Source organism: Pristiophorus japonicus, chromosome 16 (genome assembly GCF_044704955.1).
Source record: "Pristiophorus japonicus isolate sPriJap1 chromosome 16, sPriJap1.hap1, whole genome shotgun sequence".
Taxonomy (NCBI): Eukaryota; Metazoa; Chordata; class Chondrichthyes; family Pristiophoridae; genus Pristiophorus; species Pristiophorus japonicus.
The window spans coordinates 83,678,478-83,693,741 of NC_091992.1; positions in this window are offsets into that span (position 1 = coordinate 83,678,478).

Sequence of the window (15,264 nt, forward strand, 5' to 3'; positions counted from 1 at the left end):
AGAGGGAGAGGCTGCAATTTAATAATTCAATGGAGAGTCTGGGGAGTGGGGGGCGGCGGTGGGGAGGGAGAGAGAGGTCACAAGACTCAAGGGGGGGGAGGGAGAGAGAGAGAGAGAGATAGAACTGCAAACCTGTTCTGCCTGCTTTCCTGCTGTTTTGAACTTCTTTGAAAGTTTAACTTTAAGTATGGGGGCAATACTGACAATGCCAGACCTTTTGCCAAGCGTTCTGCATCATTATGCTACGTAGGAGACAATTGATTAGAGCTCATCACATCAAGAACATCAGAGCCCGTAGGCTGGGCAGGAGGCCTTACCCACCTTGGCAATTTCAAGTCAGACATTCGTACCTGGATCTGAGTGATGCAGAATATGTCAGAAGGCTGCGTTTCCGCAGAGAAGTTGTCTGTGAGATCTGTGAGTTGCTGAGACCAGACCTGCAGCCGAGAAGCAGCAGGAGGACTGCTTTGTCAGTTGAAGTGAAGGTTACAGTTGCACTTTCATTCTATGCCTCCGGATCGTTTCAAGTTACAACTGGAGATGTGTGCGCCATCTCTCAATATGCAATACATGTCTCCATTCACCAGATCACGGCTGCACTGTATGCGTGGAGGAATGACTTCATCATGTTCCCAATGACCGCCCAAGCAATCCATGACAGGGCTGTGGAGTTCTCAAGGATTGCTGGCTTCCCAAAGGTACCATCATCATAGGCAGTCCCTTGGAATCGAGGAAGACTTCCTTCCACTCCTAAAGTGAGTTCATTGGTGGCTGAACAGTCCAATACAAGAGCCACAGACCCTGTCACAGGTGGGACAGATATTTGTCAGGGGGAGGGGGGGATGGCACTGATTTACCACACACTCCTTCCACTGCCCGAGCCTGACCTCTTCACGCTCGGGGTGTTGAAATTCGAAGAGCTCAATGCCCTCCCGGATGCACTTTCTCCACCTATTGCGGTCTTCAGCCAGGGACTCCCAGGTGTCAGTGGTGATGTCGCATTTCACCAGGGAGGCTTTGAGGGTGTCCTTGTAATGTTTCCACTGTCCACCTTTGGCTCATTTGTTGTGAAGGAGCTCCGCATAAAGCAATTGCTCAGGGAGTCTCGTGTCTGGCATGCGAACCATGTGGCCTGCCCAGCGAAGCTGATCGATTGTGGTCAGTGCTTTAATGCTGGGGATGTTAGCCTGGGTGAGGACACTGATGTTGGTGCACCTGTCCTCCCAGGGAATTTGCTGGATCTTGTGGCGACATCGTTGGTGATATATCTCCAGTGACTTGATGTGTCTTCTATACATCGTCCATGCCTCTGATCCAGAAGGGCGGGTATTACTACAGCCCTGTAGACCATGAGGTTGGTGGTCCTCAAGCACTCTTTTCCTCAGGCACCCGAATGAATATTCTGGAGTTCAGCCTCAGAATGTGCGCAGACGCAGGCGTCATCCGTGTACTGCAGCTCAACGACAGAGGTTTGGCTGATGGTGCAGCTGGCCTCGAGACGGCATCAGTTAAACAGCTTCCCACTGGTTCTGTAGTTCCCCAGCGGGGAGCTTGTTGACTGTGAGGTGGAGCATGGCAGCGAGAAAGATTGAGAAGAGGGTTGGAGCGATGACGCAGCCCTGTTTGACCCTGGTCTGGACGAAAATTGGGTCTGTAATGGATCCGCTGGTAAGGATCACGGCCTGCATGTCGTTGTGGAGCAGGCAAAGGATGTTAACAAACTTTTGGGGCATCCAAAACAGAGGAGGATGCTCCATAAGCCCTCACGGTTGACAGTGTCAAAGTCCTTTGTAAGGTCGAAAAAGGCCATGTATAAGGGCATTTTTCCTGCAGTTGTCGTGCTGCAAAGATCATGTCCGTCGTGTCCCATAGGGGATGAAATCCGCACTGTGATTCCGGGACGAACTCCTTGGCCACAGAGAGATGATGGTTGAGGAGAACTCTAGCGAAACCTTCCCAGTGGCTGATAGCAGGAAGATTCCCCTGTAGTTGTCGCAGTCGGACTTGTCTCTCTTTTTAAAAATGGTCATGATCACTGAATCTCTAAGATCTCCCGGCATGCTCTCCTCCTCTTTCCAGATGAGAGAGATGAGGTCATGTATCCGTGCCAACAGCGCCTCTCCGCCATACTTTAGCGCCTCAGCAGGAATTCCATCTGCACCCGTAGCCTTGTTATTCTTGAGCTGTTTTATGACTTTGCCGACCTCATGCAACATTGGGGTTTTACTGAGATAGTGGCAGGTCGCATGCTGTGGGATGGAGTTGAGAACACTCGAGTCAAAGGCAGAGTCTCGATTGAGGGGATCTTCAAAGTGCTCCTTTCAGCGGGCCCTGAGAGCCTCGGTGTCCTTGATGAGTGTTTCCCCATTCTTGGCCAGGAGTGGAGTGGGGCCTTGGGGGTTTGGACCGTAGGTGGCCTTGACTGCGATGAAGAATCCTCGCATATTGTGGCTGTCGGCCAGTTGTTGTATCTCCTGTGCTTTCTCCATCCACCACCTGTTCCTTAGATCCCGGGTTTTTTGTTGGACCTCAGCCTTGAGCTGTCTGTAACGTTGCTTTGCTGCTCCCGAGTTGGGTTGTTGGTTGAGGCTCAGAAATGCTCTGCGCTTATGATCTATTAGTTCTTGGATCTCCTGCATTGATTATACCCACATCGCCTTTCGAGCACCTTTGAAGGATGCCGAGCTGTTCAGGAATAGAAAAAGTTTCCACTCCGTTAATGTGCAGCTCGTGTGCGTGTGTGACAACATGCAGCGTATCATGTCAGTCGATGCAAGATACCCTGGCAGCATCCATGATGCATTCATCCTATGCAACAGTGTTATATCTGACATGTTTGAGCAGCAGCCAGAAGGGCAGAGCTGGCTACTGGGAGACAAAGGGTACGGCCTCGCCACCTGGCTCATGGCGCCTCTACGCGTAAACCGGATGGAAGCTGACCGTCAAGACAACATGTCACACATTACGACGCGCATCATCGTAGAGAGGACCATTGGCATCTTGAAACAGCGTTTCCGATGCCTGAACCATTCCGGAGGCTACTTACAATACTCTCTAAGATTGTCGGTCAGTTCACTGCTGTGTGCTGCATGCTCGATACGAGGGAGCGCCGAAGAAGAAAAGAAGCATAACTTAGCCATCATGAGGCAGCAACAGCTGGTAGTGGAAGAAGCCCCACCTGTGGTGAGAGTGGCTGATGATAATGATGTGGGAGATGCAGGTGACGAGCAGGAGGAGGTGGTGGAGGAGGATGTTGACGAGGATGAGGAAACCTTGCAAGTGCCTGAGGCCAGAGCACGAAGGCGGAGGAGGGCGGGTCTTCGTACTCCTTTAATGATTGCTCGAGCCTTGCGCTAGCAGCTCGTCCGTGAACACTTTTCTGATGCCTGAGGGCTCAGCGACAACTATTCCACATGAACATGTTTATTTTTTGGAGCTGTTCTGTAATGTTGTGTCGTGTTAATGGAACATGATTCAGTTTTAATGTAAAATATATTGTATTCAAAAGTTTACAATGTACTGTAAGTACTTTGCTGTAATAAAATTATTCTTGTATCAAACTTTATTTTAATATGACTCTTTAAGATCACTTAAAAACTTTAAGATCACTTATAAAGTTGTAAATTTACATAACTTACAAAAATCTTTTCATTTGAAAACAGTTACAACAGTAACATCATCAACAACAACAACAACAACAACAACAGCAGCAGCAAAGAAAGGCTGCACCCATCTCTGATCCCCCTCAGTCTAACACCGCCCGCTGTGCTTGGTCATGGACTCTCCACCACCCCTGCCTGCAGACGGTGGCGCAGTCATTTTGGGCTTGGTACCCAGCTTATTCCTTGTAACCTCTTGTTTAATGTGCACTTCTTGATGGGTGGTGGTAGGGGTGGGGGGGTCACGTGTTAATGTGGAGGGACCGGCTTGGGTCTCTTCAGAGGCTGGTGTGGGGATTGCAGTGGGAGTGGCAGTAGATTCTGTCATCGGCGCATGGTCTGGGTGTGTTCCCTTATTGCAGCAGCTAATTCATATATGCCCTCCCTCATGCACCCTGACAGTATCTCAGCGGACTGAAACATTCCCTCCCTGATGCCCTGTATCACTGCCAGTGTCGTCCTTTTCACTACCTTTGATATTCCCTCCCTCATGGACACTATTCCCTCATGGATGTTCCCGGACATCGTTCCCATTTCCCGTGCCATTGCTGTTACTTCTCCTGACCGTCCCGCTACCTGATCACTCACCCCACTCATGGTGTCCAGGAGTGATCGGGTAAGGTCAATGCTCTCCGCATTCAATGCCATGATCTGAACCACATCTGTTGCATCCTGCATTTCAGGAGAGTGTGGTCGATTTCTCCTTCCCCTCACCCTGGGTGTGCCTCACGACATCCCACTGGGACCCGCAGCCTCGGACGGTGGGGCCCTGGGTGTGCCTCACGGCATCCCACCACTGGGACCCGCAATTTCAGATTGTGTGAAACCATGGAATGTCCCATCAGAACTAAAACCACTGGTCATTGAAGGGAGGAAACCATGGAATGTCGCACCAGTACTCAAATCACTAGTCATGGAAGTGGCTTGCAACTCCGAGAACTGCACATGTTCCATATTCAGTAAAGAAGTGGTCGCTTCATCCAGTTGACCCAACTCCCCTCACCTCCATGTTGGTCTGGAGGGTTGGCTTGGAAGATGTTCTCGTCTTCAGGCTCCACCGCGTCTGAGTCTTCTTCTGCATCTTCAGGATTGGCCTCAGGCTCTGCAAAATATAACAGAAAGGAGGGGACAGGATAGGTGGAATGATAGGGTCACACATAGCAGGCCAGACAGCAGGTTGATTTGAAGGGCCATGATGAATTTGCAGGACTTACCCTCTCCCTCGAGTGTGGGCCCAGCTTGTGCAGTACTGACTGTTTTTCTCCAGGCAGGACCCCGAAAATCAGCGATCCTCTCTTCCAAGGGTGTCAGTGTGTGCAGATTTGCCAGGCCTGTTCGAGTTCTTTTCCTTTTGTTGTGGGACAATTTCTTCTGCAAAGATGAAAATGCAACTTTTTAAAGAGGGTGTCTTTCTGCTGGGTGGGACATATACAGCTGGTCACATTTACATTTGCAATTGCATTGAATAAATGAAAATATTACTTACACTAACTACTTGACCAAGGCCCTGCCATTTCTTTTTACACTGGCTTCCAAATCTCTTGGTGTTCACCAATGCGCAGAAATCTTCTGCAACTTGGTTCCAGCGTTTCTTCATTTCTTTTATGTGACCTCTGCTGGTATCCAGCTCCTGCCATCTGGTCTCAATGACATTAACTAGTGTCTCCATTTCTTCCAGCAAGAAATTCTTTGACCATTGCTATATTGTTGCAGCTGCTCTGAGATACTCACAGCACTTTTCCAATGCTCTTAGACACACAGTGATTTTCCAAACACACATTACTAATTTTTCCAAATACAGCATTCCTGCCTGCTGGCATGCAGCAGTGATTTTCCCAAATACAGCACTCCTTCTGGCACGTCTGCTGGCATGCAGCACTGAGTTTACCAAACAGAGCACTGCTTCTTGAATTCAGCAGTGATTTTCCGACCACAGCACTCCTGACACGAAAACACAAGCAGCTAGCCAGCTCTTTAAAAATGGCCGATTGCCAACTCGCAGCACCAATTTGCATGCGCGGCCATCACCATTCTCCACTGCGCATGTGCAGATGCCCCAGCACATTTTCAAGTGCAGAACACAGGCTCCACCCCCCCGAGTCTACTGCCATTGGCCATGCTGTGCGACTGCAGTGAAGAGGCCAGACAGCGGCCAAAGTTGCAACATTGTTTTCCAGTGCATCTCGGAACATATATAAGCGGCGTAATTCCGGTAAGTGCGCCGAAAAATAGGCTCGGCCAAAATTGAGCCCATATATGCATAATCACAACCGTAAAATCTTCCATGAACCACCGTAATCGGGCAGTGTATTAGAACGTAACATTTCTCTTCATTAAAAAGTATTCCTTGATGTATTTAAGAGTGATAACCTCGTGCGGTTTTATTCATACAACTTAAAATGGGTTTATCACTAAAAAATAAGCATTGTGAGGTGACCTTATGTTAAATCACTGAAAATGACTTAAAAAAAAACTATACTGAACCATTTCATAGTTTCATCGGTGTGTACTAATTAGTTTTAGTAAATTAAATATTTTTTGATATGAACAAACTATTTTGTTAGCCTAAATTTTTGTGCTCACATCACTGGAGTCACTGGAGTGAACCTACAACCTTCTGACTCAGAGGCAAAGGTGCTACCCACTGAGCCACAGCTGACAAAGAGAATTTACAGATTATTTACATAGTATTGCATAGAGTCAACAGCACAGAAACAGGCCATTCAGCCCCACTGGTCTACGCCACTCATTAAGCTCTACATGAATGCTCTCCCACCTTGCTTCATCTCACCCAATCAACATATCCCTCTGTTCCTTTCTCCCTCATGGACTTATCTAGCTTCCCCTTAAATGCATCAATGCCAGGTGCCTCAACCACTCCCTGTGGTAGCGAGTTTCACATTCTAATCACTCTCTGGGTTATGAAGTTTCTTCTGAACTTCTAATTGGATGTAGTAGTGACTATCTTACAGTTACGGCCAATGTTCCCTGTGCTCCAGGGATCTCACACACCCAGTTTGCTGGCCAATGCACAATCCGCACATGTGCGATATTTTGAATGGCCCGCATGGCCCCTTTAAGGCGCCAAAGAAACGACAAGGAACATTGGTTATGGCCCCTAGTTTTGGACTCCCACACAAGTGGAAACATCTCCTCTGCGTCTACCCTTCATTATTTTATGACCTCTATCAGATCACCTCTGGAGCTGAGGGTGGATTTACTCTGGAGCATCCACGATGCTGAGAATGACGTGAGTAGCACGTGTAGTGAGTTGGTCTTACCGCAGGTGAAGGGTCCACAGCCAGATAGGGAATGGAAGATCAGCAGGAAGAGCAGTGCAAGGAAGGTAGTGCAGGGGTCCCCTGCGGTCATCCCCCTGCAAAACAGATACACCGCTTTGAGTACTGTTGAGGGGGATGACTCATCACGGGAGGGCAGCAGCAGCCAAGTTCATGGCACCATGGCTGGCTCTGCTGCACGGGAGGGCAGGAAAAAGAGTGGGAGAGCGATAGTGATAGGGGATTCAATTGTAAGGGGAATAGATAGGCGTTTCTGCGGCCGCAACCGAGACTCCAGGATGATTTGACGGCACAAATCATTACAAATGGGTATGATTTGGTGGCCATTACAGAAACGTGGTTGCAGGGTGGCCAAGACTGGGAATTAAACATACAGGGGTATCTGACAATTCGAAAGATAGACAAGAAGGGCAAGGAGGTGGGTAGCTCTGTTAATAAAGGATGATATCAGGGCAGTTGTGAGAGACGATATTGGCTCTAATGAACAAAATGTTGAATCATTGTGGGTGGAGATTCGAGATAGTAAGGGGAAAAAGTCACTGGTGGGAGTAGTTTATAGGCCCCCAAATAATAACTTCACGGTGGGGCGGGCAATAATCAAGGGAATAATGGAGGCATGTGAAAAAGGAACGGCAGTAATCATGGGGGATTTTAACCTACATATCGATTGGTCAAATCAAATTGCACGGGGTAGCCTTGAGGAGGAATTCACAGAATGCATACGGGATTGTTTCTTAGAACAGTATGTTGCAGAACCTATAAGGGAGCAAGCTATCTTAGATCTGGTCTTGTGTAATGAGACAGGAATAGTAAACGATCTCCTAGTAAAAGATCCTCTCGGAATGAGTGATCACAGTATGGTTGAATTTGTAATACAGATTGAGGATGAGGAAGTAGTGTCTCAAACGAGCGTACTATGCTTAAACAAAGGGGACTACAGTGGGATGAGGGCAGAGTTGGCTAAAGTAGACTGAAAACACAGACTAAACGGTGGCACAATTGAGGAACAGTGGAGGACTTTTAAGGAGCTCTTTCATAGTGCTCAACAAAAATATATTCCAGTGAAAAAGAAGGGTGGTAAGAGAAGGGATAACCAGCCGTGGATAACCAAGGAAATAAAGGAGAGTATCAAATTAAAAACCAATGTGTATAAGGTGGCCAAGGTTAGTGGGAAACTAGAAGATTGGGAACATTTTAAATGACAGCAAAGAATGACTAAGAAAGCAATAAAGAAAGGAAAGATAGATTACAAAAGTAAACTTGCGCAAAACATAAAAACAGATAGTAAAAGCTTTTACTGATATATAAAATGGAAAAGAGTGACTAAAGTAAATGTTGGTCCCTTAGAAGATGAGAAGGGGGATTTAATAATGGGAAATGTGGAAATGGCTGAGACCTTAAAAAATTATTTTGCTTCGGTCTTCACAGTGGAAGACACAAAAACCATGCCAAAAATTGCAGGTCACGGGAATGTGGGAAGGGAGGACCTTGAGATAATCACTATCACTAGTGGGGTAGTGCTGGACAGGCTAATGGGACTCAAGGTAGACAAGTCCCCTGGTCCTGATGAAATGCATCCCAGGATATTAAAAGAGATGGCGGAAGTTATAGCAGGTGCATTCGTTATAATCTACCAAAATTCTCTGGATTCTGAGGAGGTACCAGCGGATTGGAAAGCACCTAATGTAATGCCTCTGTTTAAAAAAGTGGGCAGACAAAAGGCAGGTAACTATAGGTCGGTTAGTTTAACATCTGTAGTGGGGAAAATGCTTGAAGCTATCATTAAGGAAGAAATAGCGGGACATCTAGCTAGGAATAGTGCAATCAAGCAGACGCAACATGGATTCATGAAGGGGAAATATGTTTAACTAATTTACTGGAATTCTTTGAGGATATAACGAGCATGGTGGATAGAGGTGTACCGATGAATGTGGTGTATTTAGATTTTCAAAAGGCATTCGATAATGTGCCACACAAAAGGTTACTGCAGAAGATAAAGGTACGCGGAGTCAGAGGAAATGTATTAGCATGGATCGCGAATTGGCTGGCCAACAGAAAGCAGAGAGTCGGGATAAATGGGTCCTTTCCGGGTTGGAAATCGGTGGTTAGTGGTGTACCATAGGGATCGGTGCTGGGACCACAACTGTTTACAATATACATAGATGACCTGGAAGAGGGGACAGAGTGTAGTGCAACAAAATTTGCAGATGACACAAAGATTAGTGGGAAAGCAGGTTGTGTAGAGGACACAGAGAGGCTGCAAAGAGATTTAGATAGGTTAAGCGAATGGGCGAAGGTTTGGCAGATGGAATACAATGTCGGAAAATGTGAGGTCATCCACCTTGGAAAAAAAAACAGTAAAAGGGAATATTATTTGAATGGGGAGAAATTACAACATGCTGCGGTGCAGAGGGACCTGGGGGTCCTTGTGCATGAATCCCAAAAAGTTAGTTTGCAGGTGCAGCAGGTAATCAGGAAGGCGAATGGAATGTTGGCCTTCATTGCAAGAGGGATAGAGTACAAAAGCAGGGAGGTCCTGCTGCAACTATATAGGTTATTGGTGAGGCCGCACCTGGAGTACTGCGTGCAGTTTTGGTCACCTTACTTAAGGAGGGATATACTAGCTTTGGAGGGGGTACAGAGACGATTCACTAGGCTGATTCCGGAGATGAGGGGGTTACCTTATGATGATAGATTGAGTAGACTGGGTCTTTACTCGTTGGAGTTCAGTAGGATGAGGGGTGATCTTATAGAAACATTTAAAATAATGAAAGGGATAGACAAGATAGAGGCAGGGAGGTTGTTTCCACTGGTCGGGGAGACTAGAACTAGGGGGCACAGCCTCAAAATACGGGGGAGCCAATTTAAAACCGAGTTGAGAAGGAATTTCTTCTCCCAGAGGGTTGTGAATCTGTGGCATTCTCTGCCCAAGGAAGCAGTTGAGGCTAGCTCGTTGAATGTATTCAAATCACAGATAGATAGATTTTTAACCAATAAGGGAATTAAGGGTTACGGGGAGCGGGTGGGTAAGTGGAGCTGAGTCCACGGCCAGATCAGCCATGATCTTGTTGAATGGCGGAGCAGGCTCGAGGGGCTAGATGGCCTACTCCTGTTTCTAATTCTTATGTTCTTATGTTCTTCTCTTTTCTACAGAAAAGAGCCCCAGCCTTTTCAGTTTTTCTCGATAGTCATAACCTCTCAGTTCCAGTATTGCCCTTGTAAGTCTTTTTGTACCGTCTCATTTTTGTAATATGGAGACCAGAACTGAGCACATACTCTAAGTGTGGTCTAGCCAAGGTTCTAAATACGTTTAACATAACTTCTCTATCTTTGAATTCTATTCCTGTAGAAATGAATCCCAGTGCTTTGCTTTCTTATGGTCTTATAAACCTGCGTTGCTAATTTTAATGATCTGTGAATGTGTACCCCTAAATCCCTTTCCTCTCTACCCCATTTAGAAGTAGGTGATCTCCTTATTCCTGCTACCAAAATGTTCCACCTCGCACTTATCTATATTGAAATCCATTTGCCATTCTGAAAGTGAATTAATGTCTTCCTTAGTATTAACTATACTTCCTTATTTGGTGTTGCAGGTTGAACCTCCCTTAACCAGAATTCCCTTATCCGGAACAACCCCTCGTCCGGAGCCATTCCCGGCCACCGAGTGGCGCATGCGCAGAACTCCGACATGAACAAATTGAACAAATTGAAGTCCTTTCTCGCTGCCGACTCCCGCAATCGCTGGCCTGACCCCGCGATCCACCGCACCCCCACCCCACCCCCATTGATCTCTCTGCCAGTCCCAAGCCAGCCAGCCCCGATATCCCCTTGCTCAGTACCTGTACCATCCAATTTAATGTGACCACCCCTCGTCCGGAAAAATTTCTTGGCCAGAACTGGCCAGGTCCCGAGGGTTCCCGATAAGGGAGGTTCAACCTGTATCTGTGAAGTTTGATATTGTACTTCCAATTTACTGTCTGTAAAGGGTGAACTGTAGTGGTCCCAGCACTGCTCCCTGTGGAACACCACTTCCCACCTTCCACCAGTCTGTGTAACTACCGGTAACCTCACCGCGCTGTGTTTGTCATTTTTTAATGTTTTTTTCTTAGCTGTTGACCCACCTTTGTGGCAATTGTTGGGTTGCAGCCACTTTTGTCCCACCTCATTAATTGTTCAAAATTGGGTCTCCCCTTGAGTTTCCCCTGCATTTGTGATTTTTGGAGGAAGAAGAGAAGGACCAATGGAGGAGGGGGCTGTGGGATGTAAGAACATAACAACATAGGAATTAGGAGCAGGAGTAGGCCTGATAGCCCCTCAAGCCTGATCCACCATTCAATAAGATCATGGCTGAACATCGACCTCAATGCCACTTTCCCGCCTGATCTCCATATCCCTTGATTCCCATAGATGCCAAAAATCCATCTATCTCCGCCTTGAACGTGTAAGGCAAGTCAGGCTGCATCATGTGCACTCAATTCCCACTTGCTGGTAGTCTCGTACCTGCATTACACCATGCCTTGTGTAGGCTGCGATTCATAAGCTGTGGCTGAGTTGTGTCACTTGCTACAAAACGACCTGTAGACAAGCTCGTCCATAGACATAGCATTGCCAGTGGCTGTGAAGGCCACAATCAGTATCTCCAGATCATTCATAGGTGCCACTGGTGACATCAGCCAGATTGGTCAATCTGCAGCACGCAGATGCATGAAGCAAGTGATGGGTGCCTCGTTTGTTTATGCAAGTGGTTTAATCTCCTTCTCTATGTACAACCAACAGCAGCATGATGGGATTGTCTGGCAGGATTCCAAAAGGACCAAGTGCCGGATTTTCGGTTGCCTGACGCCTCAGTTAGCGGCCCGAGGGGGTGTTAATGGGAGCGTAAGAGGTTACCGACTGGGAGCGCAACTTTTAGCGCCCCAACCGAAAATTCTTTAGAGGCTCACAGGGGGTGCAAACCAGCAGCGCCTGGCTGCTGATGATCAGTGCGATCCTGACATCAGTCCTGGTGCAATGCCCACGCTTGCGCCCCGGTTGGTAAACTCAGTGCGTGCACATCATTGAGCGCCCGCCAAGAGCAACGTCTGGAAATGCAGTGGGTCCAGGCTTGCAGAGTCGTTAACTGGCGGCTACTTAAAGGGAAGAGGAAGTGCTTCCCTCGGAGGTCACAGACAGTGCAACGTTTACACACAGCACGGTGCGTGAGCCTCCGAGTTTGCAGCGACAGATAGACATAACAGTACAGCTTGAAACCAAGTGATTTTGAAAACTTTAATGGGTGCATTACTATGCCGCACCTTTAAGACTCGGCTTTTCCCGAAATCTGATTCGGAGTTCTGCACATGTACAATGGGTCCGCCAAATGTACCAACCAAACTTTCGCTATGGTCCCCCCTGCTCTGGTGTGCAACGTCTGATTTATCTCCCCTGTCAGCTCTTCGACTGTTTCTGACAAATTTCTGGGCGGGAGGCGCAAACTTTTTCAAGGCGCTAAAAGTACCGCTCCGCCTGGGTTACCACCCCAAATGAGGCGCGACCGAATATCCACCCCCAAGACTTTGCAATTTGCACCCATATAACCCCAACTGTTGTATTGCATAGTATCACTATGCACATGTATCAGAAAGTATTCCACTCTTAGACTGTTCAGCTGTTTTGCAATCACCATCATAGAACTGTGCAAATTAGTTTTGATTTCCCAGGCCACTGTCACAATCCCTTCATTTTAAGGTAGTCAACTCAACCCACCAATATTTGGCCCATAAAGGCGAATAGCTCCTGGATCGTCAGATACCTTTTGTAGCTGTAGAACCCAAGAACACAAAAAGAAAGCGGGTTTAATGAAGTGCATTCCATGAGTGTAATCATTGCATCCACCCCTTTGGGTGCTTGGACAATTCTCGGGTCATTCAGCAATGTAGCCCAAGTAAGGTGTCAAGAACTGTGGTAATCTACTGCGAGTTGCACAATTTCAGTCTGAAAAGAGACATCATCATGGAGGTCCTGGAAAAGACAGGAACAGTAGCAGAAATGGGACCAGAAAGAGAAGTGGAAGAAGGCTGAAGAGAATCTAATGCCAAGTATGAGAATCATCAATCGAGATTGCATAAAGGAGACCTTTTCCTAATGTGAAAAGCTGCCAATTCTATCAACAATCCTGTCTCTATGTTCTCATGCCCTCTAGTACTGTTCCTTACTCAACTTGGAGAACTACTATAGATGTCAGCTGCTGAACAATGATTCTGAACCTTAGAAAGAACACTCTCCTGGCACAGACATCTTGCAGAACAACCAACTTTGTTTTTTTACCTGATATATGACGTGCGTTAGTGCTTTCCGATTTGAACCCTGCTGACCCCCTCTTGGTCAATCTTTCTTCAGACACTTGGGCGGAGAAATTGAGTGCATTTGTGCCTTTCGTTAGGGGAAGCTAATGGGGCGCAAATGAGTTACCGCCCGGGCACGGTGCTGTTAACATCTCCCGCCATATTGGGCGGGCGTTTAGTGGCGGTGCTACAGCATTGCGCTCCGAGCGCCTGCGCCTGGAGAGCGTGACACCATCACAGTGCGGATCGCCCCCGTTAGCGCCCCGGCCCTGAAATTGGTTAGCGCCCCCTGCAGCAGCGCCGGGCAGCTGCAGGAGGCGTGGATCAGACGGCTGGCTGCTACCAGAGCAAAATGGAGGCGAGGTGGCTGAGTGAAAAATAAAAGAGACGTAACCTTCTTGTTGCCGCTTCTGATCTGGTTTCTTTGCAGCGCCCTGGCTGCGATCGCTCGGCACGGTTCTCTGCTCGAGTGCCGGGCTGATCGTGTGGCACCCCCTGATCCATGCTGGTCCAGGTAGGTCTCTTTTCCTGCTGCAGAGTCGGCAGCGCGGGTCCCTCGGATGCGGCGGCGCTGGGTGGCCCAGTGTGCAGCGCTGCTGAGGTGAGGCATCCGCCCTCCCCACCCCGCCCCTCCCATTAGTGCCCCAGGAAGGAGGGAGAGCACTTGATTTAGCGCTCCACTTCCTTCCGGGGACGGCAACCCGAATTTCTGGAGAGGGACGAGACTTCAGCGCTAAATTCCCCATCTCCCCACTGTTGCCGCCCTCAAAACGGGGCGATTACCAAATTTCACCCCCGAGTTGCCTTCTTTTTGTGTGCTGAACTCCTGCTATACATTGCGAGCCGTTAACGAGACCTTGACAGATCACAAACCACATGGATTGTCCTTTGAAGCTGCTGCAGGCCTTTGTGCTTTGCATCCGCCACCAATTTCCCATCCGACAATGGGCAGGCTCCCAATTGCAGATGTTTGGAATGTTCACCTCCAAGGCGTGAATGAGGACAAACCCCAGAATTACAAGCGCAGTCAGAACAATGAAGGCTCTTCCCTCACCATCCGACTTATGTCGAGCTGAAGCCCGATTGGAGAATGTAGGCGTGAGAGCCTTTAATTATATGACCTTTGAACTCACCAGTCCTGTCCTCAACCAATGCCCACCAAGGCTCACTTTCAAGGAGGGAGTCACTGGATAATGAGCTGGAGTGCGAACCTTGGCTGGCTTCCCTCCCTCCTCATGTGTAGCCCAGGGGAAATAAAGCCAAGTGTAGCGACCCAATTGCAGTTGTAACTGATATCAGTTGACCCGTGCAGTCCGGGGATTGAACCTGAGACCGGCCTTCTTTTTAGAAGCCACTTCACAATGTTGATTCGCAGGCTCAGGATTTTGTAGTTTGGCTGATTGGATACTTAAAAAAAAATTGCTGGCTCAGGACTTTCTTATTAACATCTGGGCTGAATCAGGGGTAGAGAATTCCACTTACCAACTAGCCCAGGGATATGTTATTTTCGAGCTTTGACAAGCAGAAACGGCAAGCAACTACAATCCCTCGTTGTTTCTTTCTCTGAGTCTCACGCTTTGTGGCATGTGGCAGCAAACGGTACTCTGCTGAATTCGCCCTCAGCTTCATGCTGACTGATTAGAACTCAAACAACGGTTCTGATGAATAAATGGTAAGTCCACTTACTTCCTTTACTGTACTTTATCTTCTCCCCTCCCTCAATTTGTCTCCTCCATCTCTATTAAAGACGCTGACTCATGGGATAGGGGAAATTTTCCTATGAGGAGAGATTGAGTAGATTAGGCCTATAATCTCGAGTGTTTAGAATAATGAGAGGTGATCTCATTGAAACATACAAAATTCTTACAGGGCTTGACAGGGTAGATGCAGGGAGGATGTTTCCCCTGGCTGGGGAGTCCAGAACCAAGGGTCACAGTCTCAGAATAAGGGGTCAGCCATTTAGGACTGAGATGAGGAGAAATT